Genomic DNA, 21,554 nt, shown 5'->3' with positions numbered 1-21,554 from the left:
TACTCCTGCTTCAATTTCTTGTGTTTTTAAAGGGTAATGGAAATGCAGAACTCGATGTTTCCTATAAAACTGAGGCTGGGGGCCAATTGAACAGGTTCAAGGGGCTGAATGGCTATTCCTGTTCCTATGTTCCTACTTAAAGTGACGACTTTTGTAAACAGCTTTTACAGGGGTTTAGAAGGAGAGGATACGCCGAGGGGATGAAACCTGGGCCTCTCCTGTTACTATGACTCAGTCACACTGGTCGGTGCCTTTACCCACTGAGCCATTGGGAGGAGGCTCCAGTGACCCTGCTGGAAAATGCACGTGTGAGGCCTCAGGTGAGGACACTCACTGTCGAGGTTCACATATGGACATTGGGCACATGGGTCACATATTGGAGAGAAACTGGTGAGTGTAGAACTGAACCCAGCCAGAGTCAGCTCCTTCAGGGGAGGGGAACCAGTGAGTGTAGAACTGAACCAGCCAGAGTCAGCACTTTCCGGGGAGGGGAACCAGTGAGTGTAGAACTGAACCCAGCCAGAGTCAGACATCAGTGAACCAGTTTGGTTTTTACGACAATCCGGCTGCTTTCAAGGTCACTTTGTTGTAATGCCAGCCCCACAAATCAGCAGATTCATTAAATTCAAATTACTCACCTGCCTCTTTGTGGGTTCTCTCTCACACTCCCTTTTTCCTATTTTAAATTAATTTTACAGGGTATTAGAAGGGGAGGATTTGAAGACGGCAAACTCAAATCGCAGACCGTATCAAGATCTGACCACGTCACTCGATTCATCGGGACCTGAATATCATCGGCCTCTCAATATAGAAGCAAAAAGCACCGTTGACAGTGGGGAGAAAGTGTACACGTGTTCTGTGTGTGGACGAGGCTTCAGCCGAATCTCTGGCCTATCGAGACACAAGCGCAGTCACACCGGGGAGAGGTCATCCACCTGCTCCGAGTGTGGGAAGGGATTCACTCGTTCATCCCACCTTCTGAGACACCAGTGAGTTCACACTGACGAGAGACCTTTTAAATGCCCGGACTGTGGGAAAAGCTATAAATATTCCGGGGAACTGACGTACCATCAACGTGTTCACAGTGGGGAGAGACCGTTCAGGTGCTCTCACTGCGGGACTGGGTTCAGTCAATCATCTAAACTCACTGTACACCAGCGCACTCACACTGGGGAGAGACCGTTCACCTGCTCTGTGTGTGGGAAAGGATTCATTCAGTCATGCAGCCTGCTGAGACACCAGCGAGTTCACACCGGGGAGAGGCCCTTCACCTGCTGTGAGTGTGGGAAGGGATTCAGTCAGTCATGCAGCCTGCTGGCACACCAACGAGTTCACACTGATGTGAGATTTTTTAAATGTTCTGACTGAGAAGCGATTTAAAAGCAAAAAGCACCTACTGATACACCAGCGAGTTCACACTGGGGAAAGGCTGTTTACCTGCTCCAAGTGTGGGAAGGGATTCACTCAGTCATCCAACCTGCTGACACACCAGCGAGTTCACACTGACGAGAGACCTTTTAAATGCCCGAACTGCAGGAAGTGCTATAAAAGTTCAGCAGAACTGAGCTGTCATCAACGTGTTCACACTGGGGAGAGACCGTTCAGGTGCTCCGTGTGTGGGAAGGGATTCACTCGGTCATCCGACCTTCTGAGACACCAGCGAGTTCACACTGCGGAGAGGCTGTTCACCTGCTCCGAGTGTGGGAAGGGATTCACTCAGTCATCCGACCTTCTGAGACACCAGCGCACTCACACTGGGGAGAGGCTGTTCACCTGCTCCGAGTGTGGCAAGGGATTCACTCGGTCATCCATCCTGCTGATACACCAGCGAGTTCACAAGTGACTGCAGAGGTGGGATTCTGCTGTTCTTGCTGCTGTTAATCATGTTCATTCTGACAGTTGGGGTTTGTTTCTGCTGATATATCCTATAAATTGGCTAGAGTTTAATATTCTGGATGAATGGGAAATAAATCAGCTTTGCTTTTAACGCATTGCTGTGGATTTTTGTCTTTCCCACCCGAGTGTTCAGCATCACCTGGCGAACTCAGAGGACAATCTGGGAGGAGGATCGTACGGTGGGAACAGAACTTCAGCCTGGACACAGTCCTTCAGGGCCACACTGAGAGGGCCAAATGGCACTTTGGTCTTTCTCGTTTCTCTTCACCGACAACAAAGTCACCGTGCGGGTTAATCTTGAGGTGTGTCAGAAATGTGTCCCAGCCGTTCTCTTCCATGGTTTGGCAATGCTAAATAGTATATACTTCAATGCAAGGAAGATGATACAAAAGTTGACTGTGTGGTTGATAGTGAAGAAGAAAGCTCTAGACTGCAGGAAGACATAAATGGACTGGTCAGGTGGACAGAACAATGGCAAATGGAACTCAATCCGGAGAAGTGTGAAGTAATGCATTTGTGGAGGGCTAACAAGGCGAGGGAATACACAATAAATCATAGGACAATGAGAAGTGTAGAAGAACAAAGGGACCTTGGAGGGCATATCCACAGATCTCTGAAGGTAACAGGACAGGTAGATAAGGTGGTTAAGAAGGCATACAGAATACTTGCCTTTATTAGCCGAGGCATAGAATACAAGAGCAGGGAGGTTATGCTTGAACTGTATAAAACACTAGTTAGGTCACAGAGAGAGTACTGTGTGCAGTTCTGGTCACCACATTACAGGAAAGATGTGATTACACGAGAGAGGGTACAGAGGAGATTTAGGAGGATGTTACCTGGACTGGAGAATTTAGCTATGAGGAAAGATTGGATAGGCTGGGTTTGTTTTTTTTGGAACTGAGGATGCTGAGGGGAGACCTAATTGGGGTGCATAAAATTATGAGGGGCCTAGATAGAGTGGATGGGAAGGACCTATTTCCCTTAGCAGAGGGTCAACAACCAGAGGGCGTAGATTATAAAGTGGTAGGAGGTTTAGAGGGGAGATCTCTTCACCCAGAGGGTGATGGGGGTATGGAAACCACTGCCTGAAAGGGTGGTAGAGGCAGAAACCATTGTAGCATTTAAAACGAACTTGGATGTGCACTTGAAGTGCCGTGACCTACAAGGCCACGTACCAAGAGCTGAAAAGTGGGATTAGGCTGGATAGCTCTTTGTCGGCCGGCACGGACACGATGGGCTGAATGGCCTCCTTCAGTGATTCTATGATCCTGTACTTAGAGTGATGAAGTTTGTAAATTATGAGAAATATAGAAGATTAAGGGGTGATGTAATTGAGATGTTTAAGATGATTAAAGGAGTTGATGGGGTGGATGGAGAGAAACTATTTCCTCTGGTGAGGGAGTCCACAACAAGGGGACACAACCTTAAAATCAGAGCTCAGCCATTCAGGGCTAATGTCAGGAAGCACTTCCTCACACAAACGCTGATTGGCTGTTTCTCTTGTCTGGAGAGTCTAGAACTAGGGGTCATAGTCTCAGGATAACGGACGGCCATTTAGGACTGAGATGTGGAGAAATGTCTTCACTCAAAGGGTTGTGAATCTTTGGAATTCTCTGCCCCAAAGAGCTGTGGATGCTCAGTCATTGAGTGTATTCAGGGCCGAGATCGATAGATGTTTGGAAACTAAAGGAATCCAGGGATACGGGGAAAGTGGAGTTGAGGTAGAAGATCAGCCATGATCTTATTGAATGGCGTGGCAGGCTAGAGGGGCCGTACGATCTACTCCTGTTCCTATTTCTTATGCTCTTACAGCATAGTGGAAATCCGGAAATCTGTTCCCCATAAAATTGAGGCTGGGGCTAATTGAAAATTCCAAAACTGAGATTGATAAATTATTCTTCGGCAAGGGTATTAAGGGCGATGGAACCAAGGCAGGTAGACGGAGTTAAAATACTGATCAGCCACGATCTAATTGAATGGTGCAACAGGCTCAAGGGGCTGAATGGCCTTTTTCTGTTCCTCTGTTCCTACACAGTGATGACTTTTGTAAACAGCTGTTACAGGGGATTAGAAGGGGAGGATATGCAGACAGGATTAAACCTGGGCCCCTCCTGTTCCTATGATTCAGTCACACTGGGTGTTACCTTTACCCATTGGGAGGAGGCTCCAGTGACCCTGCTGAAAAATGCACGTGTGAGGCCTTAGGTGAGGACATAGAAACATAGAAAATAGGTGCAGGAGTAGGCCATTCGGCCCTTCGAACCTGCACCACCATTCAATAAGATCATAGCTGATCATTCACCTCAGTACCCTTTTCCTGCTTTCTCTCCATACCCCTTGATCCCTTTAGCCGTAAGGGCCATATCTAAATCCCTCTTGAATATATCCAATCAACTGGCATCAACAATTCTCTGCGGTAGGGAATTCCACAGGTTAACAACTCTCTGAGTGAAGAAGTTTCTCCATCTCAGTCCTAAATGGCTTATCCCTTATCCTTAGACTGTGTCTCCTGGTTCTGGACTTTCCCAACATCTGGAACATTCTTCCGCATCTAACCTGTCCAGTCCCGTCAGATTTTTAGATGTTTCTATGAGATCCTCTCTCATCCTTCTAAACTCCAGTGAATACAGGCCCAGTCAATCCAGTCTCTCCTCATATGTCAGTCCTGCCATCCTCGGAATCAGCCAGGTGAACCTTCGCAGCACTCCCTCAATAGCAAAAACGTCCTTCCTCAGATTAGGAGACCAAAACTGAACACAATATTCCAGGTGAGGCCTCACCTGTACAACTGCAGTAAGACCTCCCTGCTCCTATACTCAAATCCCCGAGCTGTGAAGGTCAAAATACCATTTGTCGCCTTCACTGCCCTGCTGTACCTGCATGCCTATTTTCAATGACTGATGTATGTACTATGACACCCAGGTCTCGTTGCACCTCCCCTTTTCCTAATCTGCCGCCATTCAGATAATATTCTGCCTTCGTGTTTTTTCCCCCAAAATGGATAACCTCACATTTATCCACATTATACTGCATCTGCCATGCATTTCCCCACTCACCTAACCTGTCCAAGTCACCCTGCAGCCTCTTAGCATCCTCCTCACAGCTCATACCGCCATCCAGCTTAGTGTCATCTGCAAACTTGGAGATATTACACTCAATTCCTTCATCTAAATCATTAGTGTATATTGTAAGTAGCTGGGGTCCCAGCACCGAGCTCTGCGGCACTCCTCTAGTCACTGCCTGCCATTCTGAAAAGGACCCATTTATCCCGACTCTCTGCTTCCTGTCTGCCAACAAGTTCTCTATCTACGTCAGCACATTACCCCCAATACTATGTGCTTTAATTTTGCACACCAATCATTGTCGAGGTTGGGCACATGGGTCACATAGTGGAAAGAAACTGTTGAGTGTGGAACTGAACCCAGCCAGAGTCAGCACCTACAGGGGAGTAAAGGGAGGGGAACCAGTGAGTGTCGAACTGAACCCAGCCAGAGTCAGCACCTTCAGGGGAGTCAAGAGAGGGGAACCAGTGATTATAGAACTGAACCCAGCCAGAATTGGTAGTGAAAACTGGGAGTGGAGGAGAAACAGTCTAGAGATGTGCGATGTGCTTGGATTTCAGCACAGCAGGAGGGACAATGTGTGGGACAGGGATTTACAGCTTTATGGGAACAAGAAAGGAAAGAATGTTCCATGGAAACTACATATGCCTATTCTGAATTTCTGTCCTGTACTTTCAATGATGAGTTTTGAAATCTCCTTTTACAGTGTATTAGAAGGTGAGATTTGCAGACAGGAAACTCAAATGAAACATCACGTCAAGATCTGATGTAGTCATTCGATTCCTCAGGACTTGAATATCATCAGCCTTTGAATGTGGAAGGAGAAATGTTTCTCTGTTCTGTCTGTGGGAACAGATTTCAAACATCAGTGTGACTGGAAAAGCACCGAGACACACACACCCGTGTGAGAGTGTTCTAGTGCACTGCCTGTGGAAAGAGCTTTAACCAGTTACACAGCCTGAAAAAAAACATCGCACCATCGCAGGGAGAAACCATACATGTGTTCTGTGTGTGGACGAGGCTTCAACTGATCGTTCTACCGGTTTCCAGCTTTGCTGCTCGCTGGCTTGTGGTTTTACTTTTTCTCTGCCGCTTCTCTGGACTCTGGGGAGGTACCAGCGGATTGGAAAGCAGCTAATGTAACGACTCTGTTTAAAAAAGGGGGCAGACAAAAGGCAGGTAACTATAGGCTGGTTAGTTTAACATCTGTAGTGGGGAAAATGCTTGAAGCAATCATTAAGGACGAAATAGCGGGACATCTAGATAGGAATACTGCAATCAAGCAGATGCAGCATGGATTCATGAAGGGGAAATCATGTTTAACTAATTTACTGGAATTCTTTGCGGATATAACGAGCATGGTGGATAAAGGTATACCGATGGATGTGGTGTATTTAGATTTCCAAAAGGCATTCGATAAGGTGCCACACAAAAGGTAACTGCAGAAGATAGAGGTACGCGGAGTCAGAGGAAATGTATTAGCATGGAAAGAGAATTGGCTGGCGAACAGAAAGCAGAGAGTCGGGATAAATGGGTCCTTTTCGGGTTGGAAATCGGTGGTTATTGGTGTGCCACAGGGATCGGTGCTGGGACCACAACTGTTTACAATATACATAGATGACCTGGAAGAGGGAACAGAGTGTAGTATAACAAAATTTGCAGATGACACGAAGATTAGTGGGAAAGCGGGTTGTGTAGAGGACACAGAGAGGCTGCAAAGAGATTTGGATAGGTTACGCGAATGGGCGAAGGTTTGGCAGATGGAATACAATGTCGGAAAGTGTGAGGTCATCCACCTTGGGGGGAAAAAAAACAGTAAAAGGGAATATTATTTGAATGGGGAGAAATTACAACATGCTGAGGTGCAGAGGGACCTGGGGGTCCTTGTGCATGAAACTCTTTTGAGTTCACCTGTGAAAACATAAAAACAATAAACGGTGCCACCCGACCTGGGTGACACTCCAGACATTTTCAAGGCCCTTTTTTTCCCCCCTTTTTTTTTGGTTTTTTTTTGTGTTTTTCTTTTCTTTTTTTTTTGGTTTTTTTTTTTTTTTGGGCACTAAAATCACAATTTTCCCCAGTGCCCCCTATAAAAGGGAAGGGGGACACTAAAAGCACCGGCAATTAAAACAAATTAAACTTTAAAACGTAAAATCAAATTAAAATTTGGTTGCCGGGCGTGATGATGCACTCCAGTCCCTCCGGTGCCCACCTCTCGCGGAAGGCCGCGAGCGTACCGGTGGACACCGCGTGCTCCATCTCCAAGGACACCCTGGACCGGATGTAAGAGCGGAAGAGAGGCAGGCAGTCAGGTTGAACGACCCCCTCGACCGCCCGCTGCCTGGACCGGCTGATGGCACCCTTGGCCGTGCCCAGGAGCAGTCCTACGAGGAGGCCTTCGGACCTACCCGCTCCCCTCCGCACAGGGTGCCCAAAGATCAGGAGAGTGGGACTGAAGTGCAGCCAGAATTTCAGGAGCAGCCCCTTCAAATAGTGGAACAGGGGCTGCAACCTCGTGCATTCAATAAAAACATGGAACACGGACTCCTCCAGACCGCAGAAATTGCAGGCGGCCTGGGAGTCCGTGAACCGGCTTAAAAATTTATTGCACGGCACTGCTCCGTGCACCACCCTCCAGGCCAAGTCCCCGATGAATAGTGGGAGGACCCCTGCGTAGAGTGCCTCCTTGTGCATGAAACTCAAAAAAGTTAGTTTGCAGGTGCAGCAGGTAATCAGGAAGGCGAATGGAATGTTAGCCTTCATTGCGAGAGGGATGGAGTACAAAAGCAGGGAGGTCCTGCTGAAACTGTACAGGGTGTATTGGTGAGGCCACACCTGGAGTACTGCGTGCAGTTTTGGTCACCTTACTTAAGGAAGGATATACTGGCTTTGGAGGGGGTACAGAGACGACTCACTAGGCTGATTCTGGAGATGAGGGGGTTACCTTATAATGATAGATTGAGTAGACTGGGTCTTTACTCGTTGGAGTTCAGAAGGATGAGGGGTGATCTTATAGAAACATTTAAAATCATGACAGGGATAGACAAGATAGAGGCAGAGAGGTTGTTTCCACTGGTAGGGGAGACTAGAACTAGGGGGCACAGCCTCAAAATACGGGGGAGCCAATTTAAAACCGAGTTGAGAAGGAATTTCTTCTCCCAGAGGGTTGTGAATCTGGAATTCTCTGCCCAAGGAAGCCGTTGAGGCTAGCTCATTGAATGTATTCAAGTCACAGATAGATAGATTTTTAACCAATAAGGGAATTAAGGGTTACGGGGAGAGGGCGGGTAAGTGGAGCTGAGTCCACAGCCAGATCAGCCATGATCTTATTGAATGGCGGAGCAGGCTCAAGGGGCTAGATGGCCTACTCCTGTTCCTAATTCTTATGTTCTTATTGACCTACGGTGACCTCCAACTTGCGTCTGTTTCGCCATCAGCTTCCTTTCCCGCCACCGACTCTGATTCCTATGGCAACAACCTCCCTCCTCGAACTCTCTGCCCCTCAAATAGCCTCTGGACTTCACTTGCCTGCTCCACCTGTCTCTGAATTTGGACAGCGGTTCGTCGATGCTCCATGTCGGCCCCATCCTGCTGACACCGGCTTTGTCCCTCCATGGGACCTTGGACTTTGACCCTGGTTCTAGTCTCTAGCCCGTTTTAAGTGGGGCCTGTCCCAATGGAACAACTCCGTCTTTCCCTAGTACTGGTGCCAGTGTCCATGAAGCAAAACCCTTGCCTCCCACACCACTCTTTGAGTCACACTTTTAACTTTCCAATCTGCTTCTCCCTGTACCAATTGCCGCGTGGCTCATGTAACAATCCAGAGATTATTACCTTTGAGGTTCTGCTTTTTAATTTGGACCCCAACTCCTTCAGCAGAACCTCATTTCTAGTTCTACCTATGTTGTTGGTTCCTACATGGACCACGACAACTGGATCCCCCCCTTCTCACTCCAAGTTCTTCTCCAGCTGTGAGGAGATTCTTTAGCTCTGGCACCGGGCAGGCAACACAACCGTCGAAACTTCCGGTCGCGTCTGCAGAAAACAGTATCTATCTCTCTGACTATACTGTCCCCCAACATAACCATATTCCCTTTCAAAGTGTCCAGATAACTCCCCCCTCCCTGATGCCCCACAATGTCTGCACCTCAGACTCCAGCTCAACAACTCTGAGCTGAAGCTCCTCAGGATGCATGCACTTACTGCAAAGGTGTTTGTCCGGGATCACAATGCTCCCCACAAACTCCCACATGCTGCATTTGTGACACACCACCTGCACTGCTAGCCCTATATCACCATGTTCTATTTAATTAAATGTTATTACATTTGTATTTAAATAACTTATTTTACAGTTTAGTTCTTTGACTTCTTACTTGATCTGCATTGAGTAATGGATAATGACATTAAATATCTACCTGTAACACAAAGCACTACAAACAGTGTGGGCAAAAAGCTGCAACTCCTTCCCCCTCTTCTCCCAATTCCCACTGTTTCCAAGTTCCCAAATAAACCATTCTGTTTAAGTACACTCCGTTTAAGACCGCACTGTGCAGACCACTCAAGGAGTGGTGAGGGAGTCCACAACAAGGGGAAATAACCTTCAAGTCAGAGCTAGGCCATTCAGGGGTGATGTCAGGAAGCACTTCCTCACACAAATGCTGAGAGGCTGTTTCTCTTGGCTCGAGAGTCTAGAAATAGGGGTCACAGTCTTGGGATAAGGGGTCGGCTATTTAGGACTGAGATGAGAAATGTCTTCACTCAGGGATGTGAATCTTTGGAATTCTCTACTCCAGAGGACTGTGGATGCTCAGTCATTGAGTATATTCAGGGCGGAGATCGATAGATTTTTGGGCACTAAAGGAATCAAGGGATACGGGGATAGTGAGGGAAAGTGGAGTTGAGGGAGAAGATCAGCCATGATCTTATTGAATGGAGGAGCAGGCTCGAGGGACCGCATGGCCCACTCCTCCGATTTCTTATCCTCATATGTTCTTCAAGGGTAGTGGAAATCCAGAACTCTGTTCCCAATAAAACTGAGGATGGGGGATAATTGAAAATTACAAAACTGAGGTTGATAGATTCTTCTTCGGCAAAGGTATTAAGGGCGATGGAACCAAGGCAGGTAGATGGAGTTAAAATACTGATCAGCCATGATTTAATTGAATGGCGGAACAGGCTCAAGGGGCCGAATGGTCTTTTCCTGTTCCTATGTTCCTGATGATATTTGTAAACAGCTTTTACAGGGGATTAGAAGGAGAGGATATGCAGACAGGATTAAACCTGGGTCCCTCCCGTTCCTATGATTCAGTCACACTGGGCGTTACCTTTACCCACTGAGCCATTGGGAGGAGGGTCCAGTGACCCTGCTGGAAAATACACGTGTGAGGCCTCAGGTGAGGACAGTGGAATAGCCTGTTGACACTCGCTGTCGAGGTTCATACAGGGAAATTGGGCACATGGGTCACGTATTGGTGAGTGCAGAATGGAACCCAGCCAGAGTCAGCACCTTTTAGGGGTGGAGAGGGAGAGGAACCAGTGAGTGTAGTACTGAACCCAGCCAGAGTCAGCACCATCAGGGGTGGAGAGGAAGAGAAGGGTAAAATAGTAGCAATTTGTGCAATATGCCTTGTTCTCTCCCTGGATCTTAAACGACTGAACTCACTCTTCCTCTAAAACTTCAGCTTGGTGTCCCTCAGTCCCTACTCCTTGATTTACCACACCTTCTCTCTCTTTCCCCCTGGATGTGTTCCACACTCTGGACCTTGGGCCTTCCCCAGGGATTCTCAGTATGAAGAGGGGGAATGTGTGTTGAGACAGGATGTCCCAGCTCTCCACCTTTAAAGGGACACGGAGAGGACCAGCTGGGCTGAATGGCCTGCTTTATGACATCACTGCAGTGCCTCGCAACCAACCTCACTGAGCCCTGCTCATTGTGGACTGGCAGTGGCTGATGGGACAGTGTAGAGGGAGCTTTACTCTGTATCTAACCCATGCTGTAGCAGACTGCAGAGTGCTTCAGGCAGACAATATGATCTCAGAATACCCCATTCCCCAGCACTGACATCCATCACCTCGATGAGATCATCATTTAACCCAAAGATAAGAGAAACCCATCAGTTCCTCCCCTGGACACAGATGCAGAGGGACAGTGAGTGTCCCGAACATTGTTGTGCAGTGTGCTCGATAGTTCCTCCCTGGGTCTGAGCCTTTTGGTGATGATTTGAATTTGATGTCCTCGAGTTACTGACTCACCGACTGGTGGAAATAGTTTTTCCTCATTTACCTGATCACATTCTGACCACCTCCCTCAGATCTCCAATTCTCCTTTGTTCTAATGAAAAGAGCCCCAGTTTCTCCAATCTCCCCTGATAACTAAAGGCTCTTGTCCCTGGTATCGTCTCAGTGAATCTCTCTGCACCCTCTCCATCCTTCCTGGTGTAAGATCCCCAAAACCTGACACAATATTTGAACTGCAGTCGAACCAATGATTAGTACAGGTTTACATGACCTCTGCCCTTTTGTACTCCACACCCCTATTTATAAAACTTAGGATCACATGTGCTTTTTAACCACTTCATCAACTTGTCCTCCCACTTTTAAAGGTTTGTGTATCTGAAGCCCTTCTAGGTTTTAGAGATAACATAACATGGCTAAAATCCATCTCATGGGATTAAGGGTAATATATTAGCATGGATTGAGGATTGGTTAATGGACAGAAAACAGAGTAGGAATGAACGGGACTTTTTCATAGAATCAAAAAAATGTACAGTATGGAAGGAGGTCATTTCGGCCCATCGTGTCTGCACCTGCCGACCAAGACCTTTGCTTAAAAAGGGAGAAAGGGATAGACCGAGTTATTACAGGCCAGTACGCTAACCTCAGTGGTGGGAAAAGTATTGCAAAAAATCCTGACGGAAAGAATAAATCTTCATTTGGAAAGACATGGATTAATCAAGGACAGTCAGCATGGATTTGTTAAGGGAAGGTCATGCCTGACTAACTTGATTGAATTTTTCAAGGAGGTAACCAGGAAGGTCGATAAGATCAGTGCGTATATTGTAGTGCAAATGAATCTTAGCAAATCTTTTGATAAGGTCCCACATGGCAGACTGGTTACGAAAGTAAAAGCCCATGGGATCCAAAGTAAAGGGGCAAGTTGGATCCAAAATTGGCTCAGAGGAAGGAAGCAAAGGGTAATGGTTGATGGGTGTTTTGTGACTGGAAGTCTGTATCCAGTGGGGTTCTGCAGGGCTCAGTGCAGGGTCCCTTGCTTTTTATGGTATGTATCAATGACTTGCACCTAAATGTTGGGGGTATGATTAAGAAGTTTGCAGATGACACTAAAATAGGCTGTGTAGTTGATAATGAAGAAAGCTGAAGAACAGTGACAAATGGAATTCAATCCGGAGAAGTGTGAGGTAATGCATTTGGGGAGGTCTAATAAGACAAAGGAATACACATTAACTGGTACGGCATTGAAAGGTGTAGAGGCACAAATGGACCTTGGAGTGTAGGTTCACAGATCCCTGAAGGTAGCAGGCCAGGTAGATAAGGTGATTAAGAAGGCATGTGGAATACTTGCCTTTATTAGTCGAGGCATGGAATATAAGAGCCAAGGACATTATGCTTGAACTACATAAAACACTGGTTAGGCCGCAGCTGGAGTACTGTGTGCAGTTCTGGTCACCATATTACAGGAAAGATGTGATTGCACTGGAAAGGGTGTAGAGGAGATTTACAAGAATGTTGCCTGGTCTGTAGAACTTTGGCTATGAGGAAAGATTGGATAGTCTAGGTCTGTTTTCTTTAGAACAGAGGAGGCTGAAGGGAGACCTGATTGAAGTGTATAAGATTATGAGGGGCCTGGATAGAGTAGATAGGAAAGACCTGTTTCCCTTGGCAGAGGGGTCAACAACCAGAGGGCCTAGATTTAAAGTAATTGGATGGAGGTATAGAGGAGACATGAGGGGAAATGTATTTACCCAAAGGGTGGTGGGAGTCTGGAACTCACTGCCTGAAAAGGTGGTAGAGGCACAAACCCTCACCACATTTAAAAATACTTGGATGTGCACTTGAAGTGCCGTAACCTGCAGGGCTACGGACCTAGAGCTGGAAGATGGGATTAGGCTGGATAGCTCTTGGTCGGCTGGTATGGACACGATGGGCCGAAATGGCCTCCCTCCGTGCTGTAAATTTCTATGGATTCTATGACATAAACTGGCTGATATAATGTGTATAGCGTGAAAGAGAAGTTTAGTCTGAGTTAGAAACTCGACAATCGATTCGGTGCAGACAGGTTGCCATGGCAACACTGATAAGACATTCCATTCACTGAATCCACTGTTGGAATCTGTAATCAGATCAGGGGAATGAACAGGGTTTGTCTGTCAGTAACCACAATGTAAGTTGAAACCAGAGTGAGTGACACAATAGATTAGATTTATAATGTGTGATGTTTATCCCTATAATTGTGAAACTATAAGAGATAACAACTATCAGCAGGCAGGGTAGTTTAGAGATAATGAGAAAATTACTGAAGAAAAGTAACTGCTGGGAACCAGGGAAAGTGTCCTTGTAAATCACAGATTAGAGAAGTTCCAGCTGTCTTTTCCCAGCTTCCTGCCCAAACCCAGCAGAGAAGACACAGAAGAGTCAGGTGCCAGAGGTGGATCACTGCAGTGTATAAAAGTGAGGGGAGACTGATGTAAGGGGACAGTCAGGACTGGAGACACCGGAGATCAAGCTCAGGGCGCCCGAGGTTCCATCCAGCGGGCTGACCTTGTGTCAGTTACTGTGGGCACGCGGGACTTGCATGTTTACTCTGATTGATGGGTCAATATAAGTTACGGTGGAGGACAGAGAATCTGCTCATCTTACATTTATTTGCTAAGGTAATAGTTTCTGACACTGGACTTGCTAATTAACAGGACAAGGCATTAGCTAGAATCTAACACCTCTTTCCTATTCTGCTTCTCTACTGCTTTTACATTTTTACCATTTAATGTACTTTTCTTAAAATTTCCTTGTCCCAAAATGTATCACCTCACATTTCTCTCTGTTACATTTCAGCTGACATCTACCTGCCCCATTTACTAACCTGTGTATTCACACTGAAACTATGTACAGTCCTTTCAGTTGGCCATGGGCCCTTTTTTGGTCTCCTCTGGAGATTTTGATCGTGTGCCCCATATACCCAAGCCCAAATAATTTCTCTATATTGAGCAGAGCAATGGTCCCAACACTGACCCTGGGGACACCACTGTTTACATTTCTCGGATCTGAAGAGCATCCATTAACCACTATTCTCTGTTTTCTGTCCTATACCCAACTTCCTCTCCACGCTGCCCCACTCCCTTTAATAACATGAGCCTTAATTTGATCAACAAGCCTCCTGTCCGGCACCTTATCAAACACCTTTTGACAATCCATCTACACAACATCCACTGCATTTCCTTTCTCACTGCACTGTGTTATTTCCTCAAATAATCCCTGCTGTCTGTCCTGAACTAATCCATTTCACTACCAAACATTGCAATGTTTGCCCCACCCAACAGGGTTTCTTCTGTTGAAAGCCACAACAGAAAGATCCACAAAGCGGCGACTCGTCAGGGAGCGTCTGCAAATGAAGCAGAAACATGGAGTGGTCAGGGGGTGCCTGTAAATGAAGGAGAAATGGTGACAGGCCAGGGAGGGTCTGTAAATGAAGGAGAATTGGTGATTGGTCAGGGAGTGTCTGTCAGTGAGGGAGAAATGGCGAATGGTCAGAGAGGGTCTGTAAATGAAGGAGAATTGGTGATTGGTCAGGGAGCGTCGTAAATGAAGGAGAGTTGGTGACAGACCAGGGAGGGTCTGTAAATGAAGGAGAAATAGAGACTGGTTTCCCTCTCTCTCTTGTCCCCTGTCATATGCAATATATGTGGAGGATTTTTATGAAAACTGATCAAAAAAGAATTTTACAGAAAATAACTGATTTCACATCTTATGTAATATAGTTATAAATTGGGATGGTTCAAAGGAACTTCTTTGTCCATATTTGTAAAGCAACAAAGAGTGGGCGGGAGAGAAAATCATTGACTCATTGATTTTGTTCTCACTCTGCACACAGGGGCTTTCTCAGCATCTCTTCTGAAGGTGCTGGTAATTGCCGGGGAGACGGTTTACAGCCCATAGAATTGTAACAGGTGGGCCCAGATTTAGATCACCCTGTTCTCTGAACTGCTCAAGTCCCACTCCAGAGACTTGAGCACAAAAGTCCAGGCTGGCACTCCAGTGCAGCACTGAGGGAGCACTGCACTGTCAGATGTCGTCTCTTGTGATGCAACGTTAAACCGAGAACCCGGCTGCAACTCGAGTGGATTTAAAAGATCCCATGGAACTATATCGAAGAAGAGCAGGGGAGTTACCTCGGCGTCCTGGCCAATATATATCCCTCAATCAACATCACGAAAATACGTTATCTGTTCATTGCTGTTTGTGGGAGCTTTCTGTGCACAAATTAACTGCCACATTTCCTACATTAAAATAGGAAATACAACACCTGCCCTTTCACCTCCTCCCTTCCCACCGTCCAGGGCCACAGACACTCCTTCCAGGTGAAACAACGATTTATTGTACTACTTTGAATTTAGTATACTGTATTCGCTGCTCACGATGCAGTGTCCTCTACATTGGAGAGACCAAATGCAGATTGGATGATCGCATCGCGGAACACCTTCGTTCAGTCGCAAGCGTGACTCTGAGTTTCTGATCGCTTGTTATTGAAATTCTCCGGACCACTCCCACTCTGACCTCTCTCTCCTCGGCCTCCTCCACTGTTCTAATAACGCTCGAGGCACAGAATTTCACCTTCCGGACTCAACATTGAGTTCCACAATTTCACCATAACCACCGCTCCCATTGTTTAGTACAGCAGCTGTTGGTAATGATCTCCATTTACACCTCCTCCAGACCCATCTTTTGTTTCTTGTCCCATCACCATCTCCTTTTGCCTTGCTGCATCATCCCTTTTGTCATTTAATCACTCCTGTCTTTCCTCCCCTTTCCCTGCCTCTGCACTTATTTAAAACTTATATTCAAGACTGAGATAGATAGATTTTTGGAGTCTAGGGGAATCAAGAGATAGGGAGATGGGGCGGGAAAGTGGAATTGAGGTTGATGATCAGCCATGATCTTATTGAATGGTGGAGCAGGCTCGAGGGGCCGGAGGGCCGACCCTTGCTCCTATTTTCCAGTTCTGATGAAAGGAAAGTGACCTGATACGCTAACTCTATTTCTATCTCTACAGATGTTGCCTGAGTATTTCCATTATTTTCTTTTATATTTCAGGTGACCAGTGAGTGTAGAACTGAAACCTGCCAGAGTCAGCACCTTCAGGGGAGGAGAGGGAGGGGAACCAGTGAGTGTAGAACTGAACCCAGCCAGAATCAGCACCTTCAGGGGAGGAGAGGGAGAGGAACCAGTGAGTGTAGAACTGAACCCAGCCAGAATCAGCACCTTCAGGGGAGGAGAACCAGTGAGTGTAGAACTGAACCCAGCCAGAGTCAGCACCTTCAGGGGAGGGGAACCAGTGAGTGTAGAACTGAACCCAGCCAGAGTCAGCGCCTTCAGGGAAGGAGAGGGAGGGGAACCAGTGAGTGTAGAACTGCACCCAGCCAGAGTTGGTGGTGAAAACTGGGAGCGGAGGACAAACTGTCTTGAGACGTGCGATGTGTTTGGCTTTCAGCACAGGGAGGAGGGAGAGAGTCGGATGGGGATTTACAGCTTTGGGGGAACAAGAGAGGAAAGAATGTTCCATAGAATCTAGAATTGTCTGTTCTATACTTAGTGATGAGTTCTGTAATCTCCTTTTACAGGATATTAGAAGGGGAGATTTTCAGACTGGAAACAGCAACCAAACATCACGTCAAGATCTGACAGTTACTTGATTCCTCAGGCCTTTGAATGTGGCAGGAGAATTATTTGCTTGTTCTGTCTTTGAGAAAATATTTCACAAATCGGCATGACTGGAAAAGCACTGAGACACACACATCCGCGTGAGTGTTCCAGTGCACTGACTGGAAGGAGCTTTAACCAGTTACACAACCTGAAAAAACATTGCACCATTCACAGCACGGAGAAACCATTACACGTGTTGTGTGTGTGGACGAGGCTTCAACTGATCATCCAACCATGGAGAGTCACAAGGACACCTGCACCATGGAGAAACCGTGGAAATGTGGGGACTGTGGAAAGGGATTCAGTTACCCGTCTGAGCTGGAAACTCATCGATGCAGTCACACCGGGGAGAGGCCATTCACCTGCCCCATGTGTGGGAAGGGATTCACTCGGTCATCCCATCTGCTGAGGCACCAGCGAGTTCACACTGGGGAGAGGCCGTTCATCTGCTCTGACTGTGGGAAGCATTTCACTCAGTCATCCAACCTGCTGACACACCAGCAAGTTCACACTGGGGAGAGGCCGTTCATCTGCTCTGACTGTGGGAAGCATTTCACTCAGTCATCCAACCTTCTGACACACCAACAAGTTCACACTGGGGCGAGCCCATTCACTTGCTCCATGTGTGGAAAGGGATTCCCTTCATCATCAACCCTGCTGACACACCAGCGAGTTCACACTGGGGAGAGGCCATTCACCTGCTCTGAGTGTGGGAAGGGATTCACTCAGTCATCCAACCTGCTGACACACCAGCAAGTTCACACTGGGGAGAGACCATTGACCTGCTCTGAGTGTGGGAAGGGATCCACTAGTTCATTTAACCTTCTAACACACCAGCAAGTTCACACCAGGGAGAGCCTATTCACCTGTTTGGAGTGTGGGAAGCGATTCACTCAGTCATCCAGACTTCTTACTCACCAGCAAATTCACACTGGGGAGAGGCCGTTCACCTGCTCAGAGTGTGGGAAGGGATTCACTCATTCATCCATCCTGCTGACACACCAGCATGTTCACAAGTGACTGCAGGGGTGGGAGTCTACTGTCATTGCTGATGTTAAGCACATCCCGGCTGAACCATGTTCATTCTGACAGTTGGGATTTGTTTCTGCTGATGTTAATGACCCCTGTAACTGGGCTGTTGTTTAATATTTTGATATTTCAAATAAAACAGTGTGTCGATATTTAATGTCTCCAAGATAAGAGGAGACTAATTGATGTCCTGTTTCTGACTGCTCTATTTTGGGCCTTTTTTCAATTCTAACTCTACATTATTTCAGTTCTCAAACCTGTTCGTTACTCTCAGGGACAAGTCCCAGCTCCCCCTACCTTCCAGAGTGCCTCTCCTTGCCTTGGTATCCAGGGACGGTCTCGGTAACATGCCCGGGATCACTAAACACAAAACACAGTTTGTTAATCATGTTCAGCTACTGGACTTAACGTGTGCCTCACAGCATCTCTCTCACCTTCGCTGTGTGAATAGAGCAGCATGCCTGCAAACCTCGTCTTGAATTTAAATCCACTCAGCAAATGTATTTAACAAAATATGAACAAGTAAATACATCACGGCCCAATAATCCAACTCCTTATTGACAGCAGGAAGTCTGTTGTCTAACTCCTCGAGTGAACAAAATAAAGAGCCCAAATGTAAGAGCCCCTCGAATCCTTTAATACCTTTCAAATCGTGACCAGTTCCTTATTGTAGAATTCTCTGTCCCTGTGGGAGTCAATATCGGTCAAAAACTGCTGATTGAAAACTTATAAAAAATGTTCTCTTTTTCAGCGTTTCAAGCTGACCTGTTCCTTCTCTGAGAATCTCCAAGGAGACTCTTTGATTTGAACACATCTCTCTTTTATATCCACCATTAGAGTTACGGGGAATTCGAATACATGACCACTCAAATTTAAAAGAGCCCATCAGTCATATACAGACTGAACCAAACACACAGCTCGGTGTCAGTATGAACTATTCCTCTCACCAGCCTGTAAATGAAACCTGTAATACTGAGGCTAAAATTCCCCCTCCGTGTGCTGGGGGTGCAGGCAGTGCTGGGCAGAAGGAGCAGCAAACTGGCTTCAGAGCTGACTTTTTCCTTTCCCGGGGTTTTGCGATGAGCATATGCTGGGGCCCATTGAGCTTTCACTGCTCCTGACAGGGTAGATGAGAGAGGATGTTTCCCCTCATGGGGGAACCGAGGGGCCATAGTTTCAGAATAAGGGGTTGCCCATTTAAAACAGAAATTAGGAGGAATTTCTTCTCTGAGGGTGGTGAATCTTTGGAATTCTCTACCCCAGAGAGCTGTGTAGGATGGGTCTTTGAACATATTTAAGTGATGATACAGATTTTTGAAGGAGAACGGAGTCAAGGGCTTTGGGGAGCAGGCAGGGAAGTGGAGTTGAGGCCAGGATCCCATCAGCCATGATCTTATTGAATGGCGGAGCAGGCTCAAGGGGCCAAATGGCCTACTCCTGCTCCTATTTCTTATGTTCTCTGGGATATTTCCAAGCATGTTCTCACTGCCCCTGGAATTCTAACGCATTGACCCCCTGGGTGTGAGGCCAGCACTCTGTGCCATTAAACACTGGAGTGAAGCCGAGTCCTGCAGCCACACAGTCACTAGGAGCAGTTGCTAACTGTCTTGAGTGACCTTGGGGCGATTAGTCCCACTTTTGGGCTGGTTGTGGTTTCTTCCCGCTTCCCTTGGATTGCATTTTTATTTGTTCCCTCTGGTTTGGTTTCACTTTCATTGCTGGACACACCACTCAAAGCACTTTGTCCGATCTGCCCCTCATTTCCCACACTGCACCGTCTCGCCTCCTCTTTCCCCCTTGGTTGTGTTCCACATTCTAGGCCCTGGCGCTTCCCCGGGGATTCTCAGTATGAACAGGGGGGATGTGTGTTGAGACAGGATGTCCCAGCTCTCCACCTTTAAAGGGACAAGGAGAGGACCCGCTGGGCTGAATGGCCCTGCTTTATGACATCACTGCAGTGCCTAGCAACCAACCTCCCTGAGCCGGAGCCGCAGGTTGTTGTTCGGGTCCTGAGGCCCACAGCGGGTGTGTGTGAAGCGGATAATGCGGAATATTGTCTCTTGGACGGGCGGGGCCTGTGCACGCACTCAGTGTGTGTGAAGTCCGCGGCCGGCCCCCCGGGGTTTATTAACCCGTTCCCTCCCTCCGCCCATCTCTCACCTGCTGCCTCAGACACAGCCGCCCCACCGCGCATGCTCAGCTCACATTGCCCGGGTGATTGACAGCAGCTCCGGACCAATAGAAAGAGCGGGGGCGGGGCTGGAGGATCGAGCGGGCAGTTGGTCCTCCAACCAATCGGAGTGTGCGAGAGGCGGGGCTGAGCCTGGTTGTGGGCGGGGCCCAGCCCGGGTGTTGCGGCTAATGACCAGACTGACGGACCTGGGCGGCGCCACAAGATGTTCCCCCGGGATCGCAGCAGCTTCTCACTCCCCGGCCGCGGGCCCTCAATAAGCTGCTAACCGGCCCAATGATTCAGGCCTGAACAGCAGAGGCTGCGGGATCCTTGTCCCATCCGTCAATCACATCATCCTGCTGAAGGAAAGTTCCAGAACAAACCGCCTCAAACTGCCCGCCCAGCACCACGTGTGCTCGGCCTGACTGACGGGAGCTCGGACCAATAGGAACAGCCCCGGCAGAGATGGGCGGAGCGAGCTGGCGGCGCGTCCTCCAACCAATGGCGGCGCAGCAAGGGGGCGGGGCCTGGTGCTCAGCTCAGGTGTGCGGGGGCCGATTGTGACGCGCTGTCCCCAGGTGAGAGCAGCTGAGTGAGCCCAGAGCTGGGACTGGAATCTGGGTGAGGGGCCACAGTGAGCACAGAGCTGGGACTGGAATCTGGGAGAGGGGCCACAGTGAGCACAGAGCTGGGACTGGAATCTGGGAGAGGGGCCACAGTGAGCACAGAGCTGGGGCTCGAATCTGGGAGAGGAGAGCTGGGACTGGAATCTGGGAGAGGGGCCACAGGCAGCACAGAGCTGGGGCTGGTATCTGGGAGAGGGGCCACAGTGAGCACAGAGCTGGGGCTGGAATCTGGGAGAGGGGCCACAGTGAGCACAGAGCTGGGGCTGGTATCTGGGAGAGGGGCCACAGTGAGCACAGAGCTGGGGCTGGAATCTGGGAGAGGGGCCACAGTGAGCACAGAGCTGGGGCTGGTATCTGGGAGAGGGGCCACAGCGAACACAGAGCTGGGGCTGGAATCTGGGAGAGGAGCCACAGTGAGCGGCCTTTCAAAGGGCCAGAGGGACATCAGCATCACCTGATAAGTTATTCAAATACACATTTCCTGCAGTATCAGAGACAGCCTCTGTCACTTTGCAAAAACTGTTTAATAATGGCCCGGAATTTGTGGTCAGCAGTGAAGCAAATACTTTCACCCCCGGCCCCAAAGTAAGCTTCCCACAAAGATGTGGCAATCTCTGTGTCGAGATGTTCGTGTTTTCCGACGTGTTATTCAAATCAACAGAGTGCAGTGGGAATCCCCGAGCGCGAGTTGCTGTGATGTCAACAAGCTGCCGAAACAGCCAATCAAAACACAGAATTCTCAACACGAACAAAGAAGTGGATAAGCTCTATAAATGTTTACTTCTTAGAAAAATGTTACAACAAAACAAAGATTGGGGCTCCCATATGGGGAAA

General features: G+C 47.9%; 1 protein-coding gene and 1 pseudogene across 1 annotated transcript in view; one reads left to right on the top strand and one right to left on the bottom strand.

Annotated features, from left to right (window-relative positions):
• Window positions 1-18,242, bottom strand: part of LOC139274083 (zinc finger protein 850-like) — a 203,474-nt gene extending 185,232 nt beyond the window's left edge. Inside the window, exon 1 of the mRNA XM_070891132.1 lies at window positions 18,219-18,242. The gene's annotated coding sequence lies outside the window, so the exon portion shown is untranslated. The remainder of the gene's footprint in view (window positions 1-18,218) is intronic.
• LOC139274082 (zinc finger protein 271-like) lies at window positions 227-17,925 on the top strand (annotated as a pseudogene).
• Window positions 18,243-21,554: the final 3,312 nt, after the last annotated feature.

The sequence above is a fragment of the Pristiophorus japonicus genome, chromosome 9 (assembly GCF_044704955.1).
Source record: "Pristiophorus japonicus isolate sPriJap1 chromosome 9, sPriJap1.hap1, whole genome shotgun sequence".
Classification (NCBI taxonomy): domain Eukaryota; kingdom Metazoa; phylum Chordata; class Chondrichthyes; family Pristiophoridae; genus Pristiophorus; species Pristiophorus japonicus.
The sequence above is the reverse complement of the archived record's forward strand: the minus strand, read 5'-3'. Positions and strand labels throughout refer to the sequence as shown.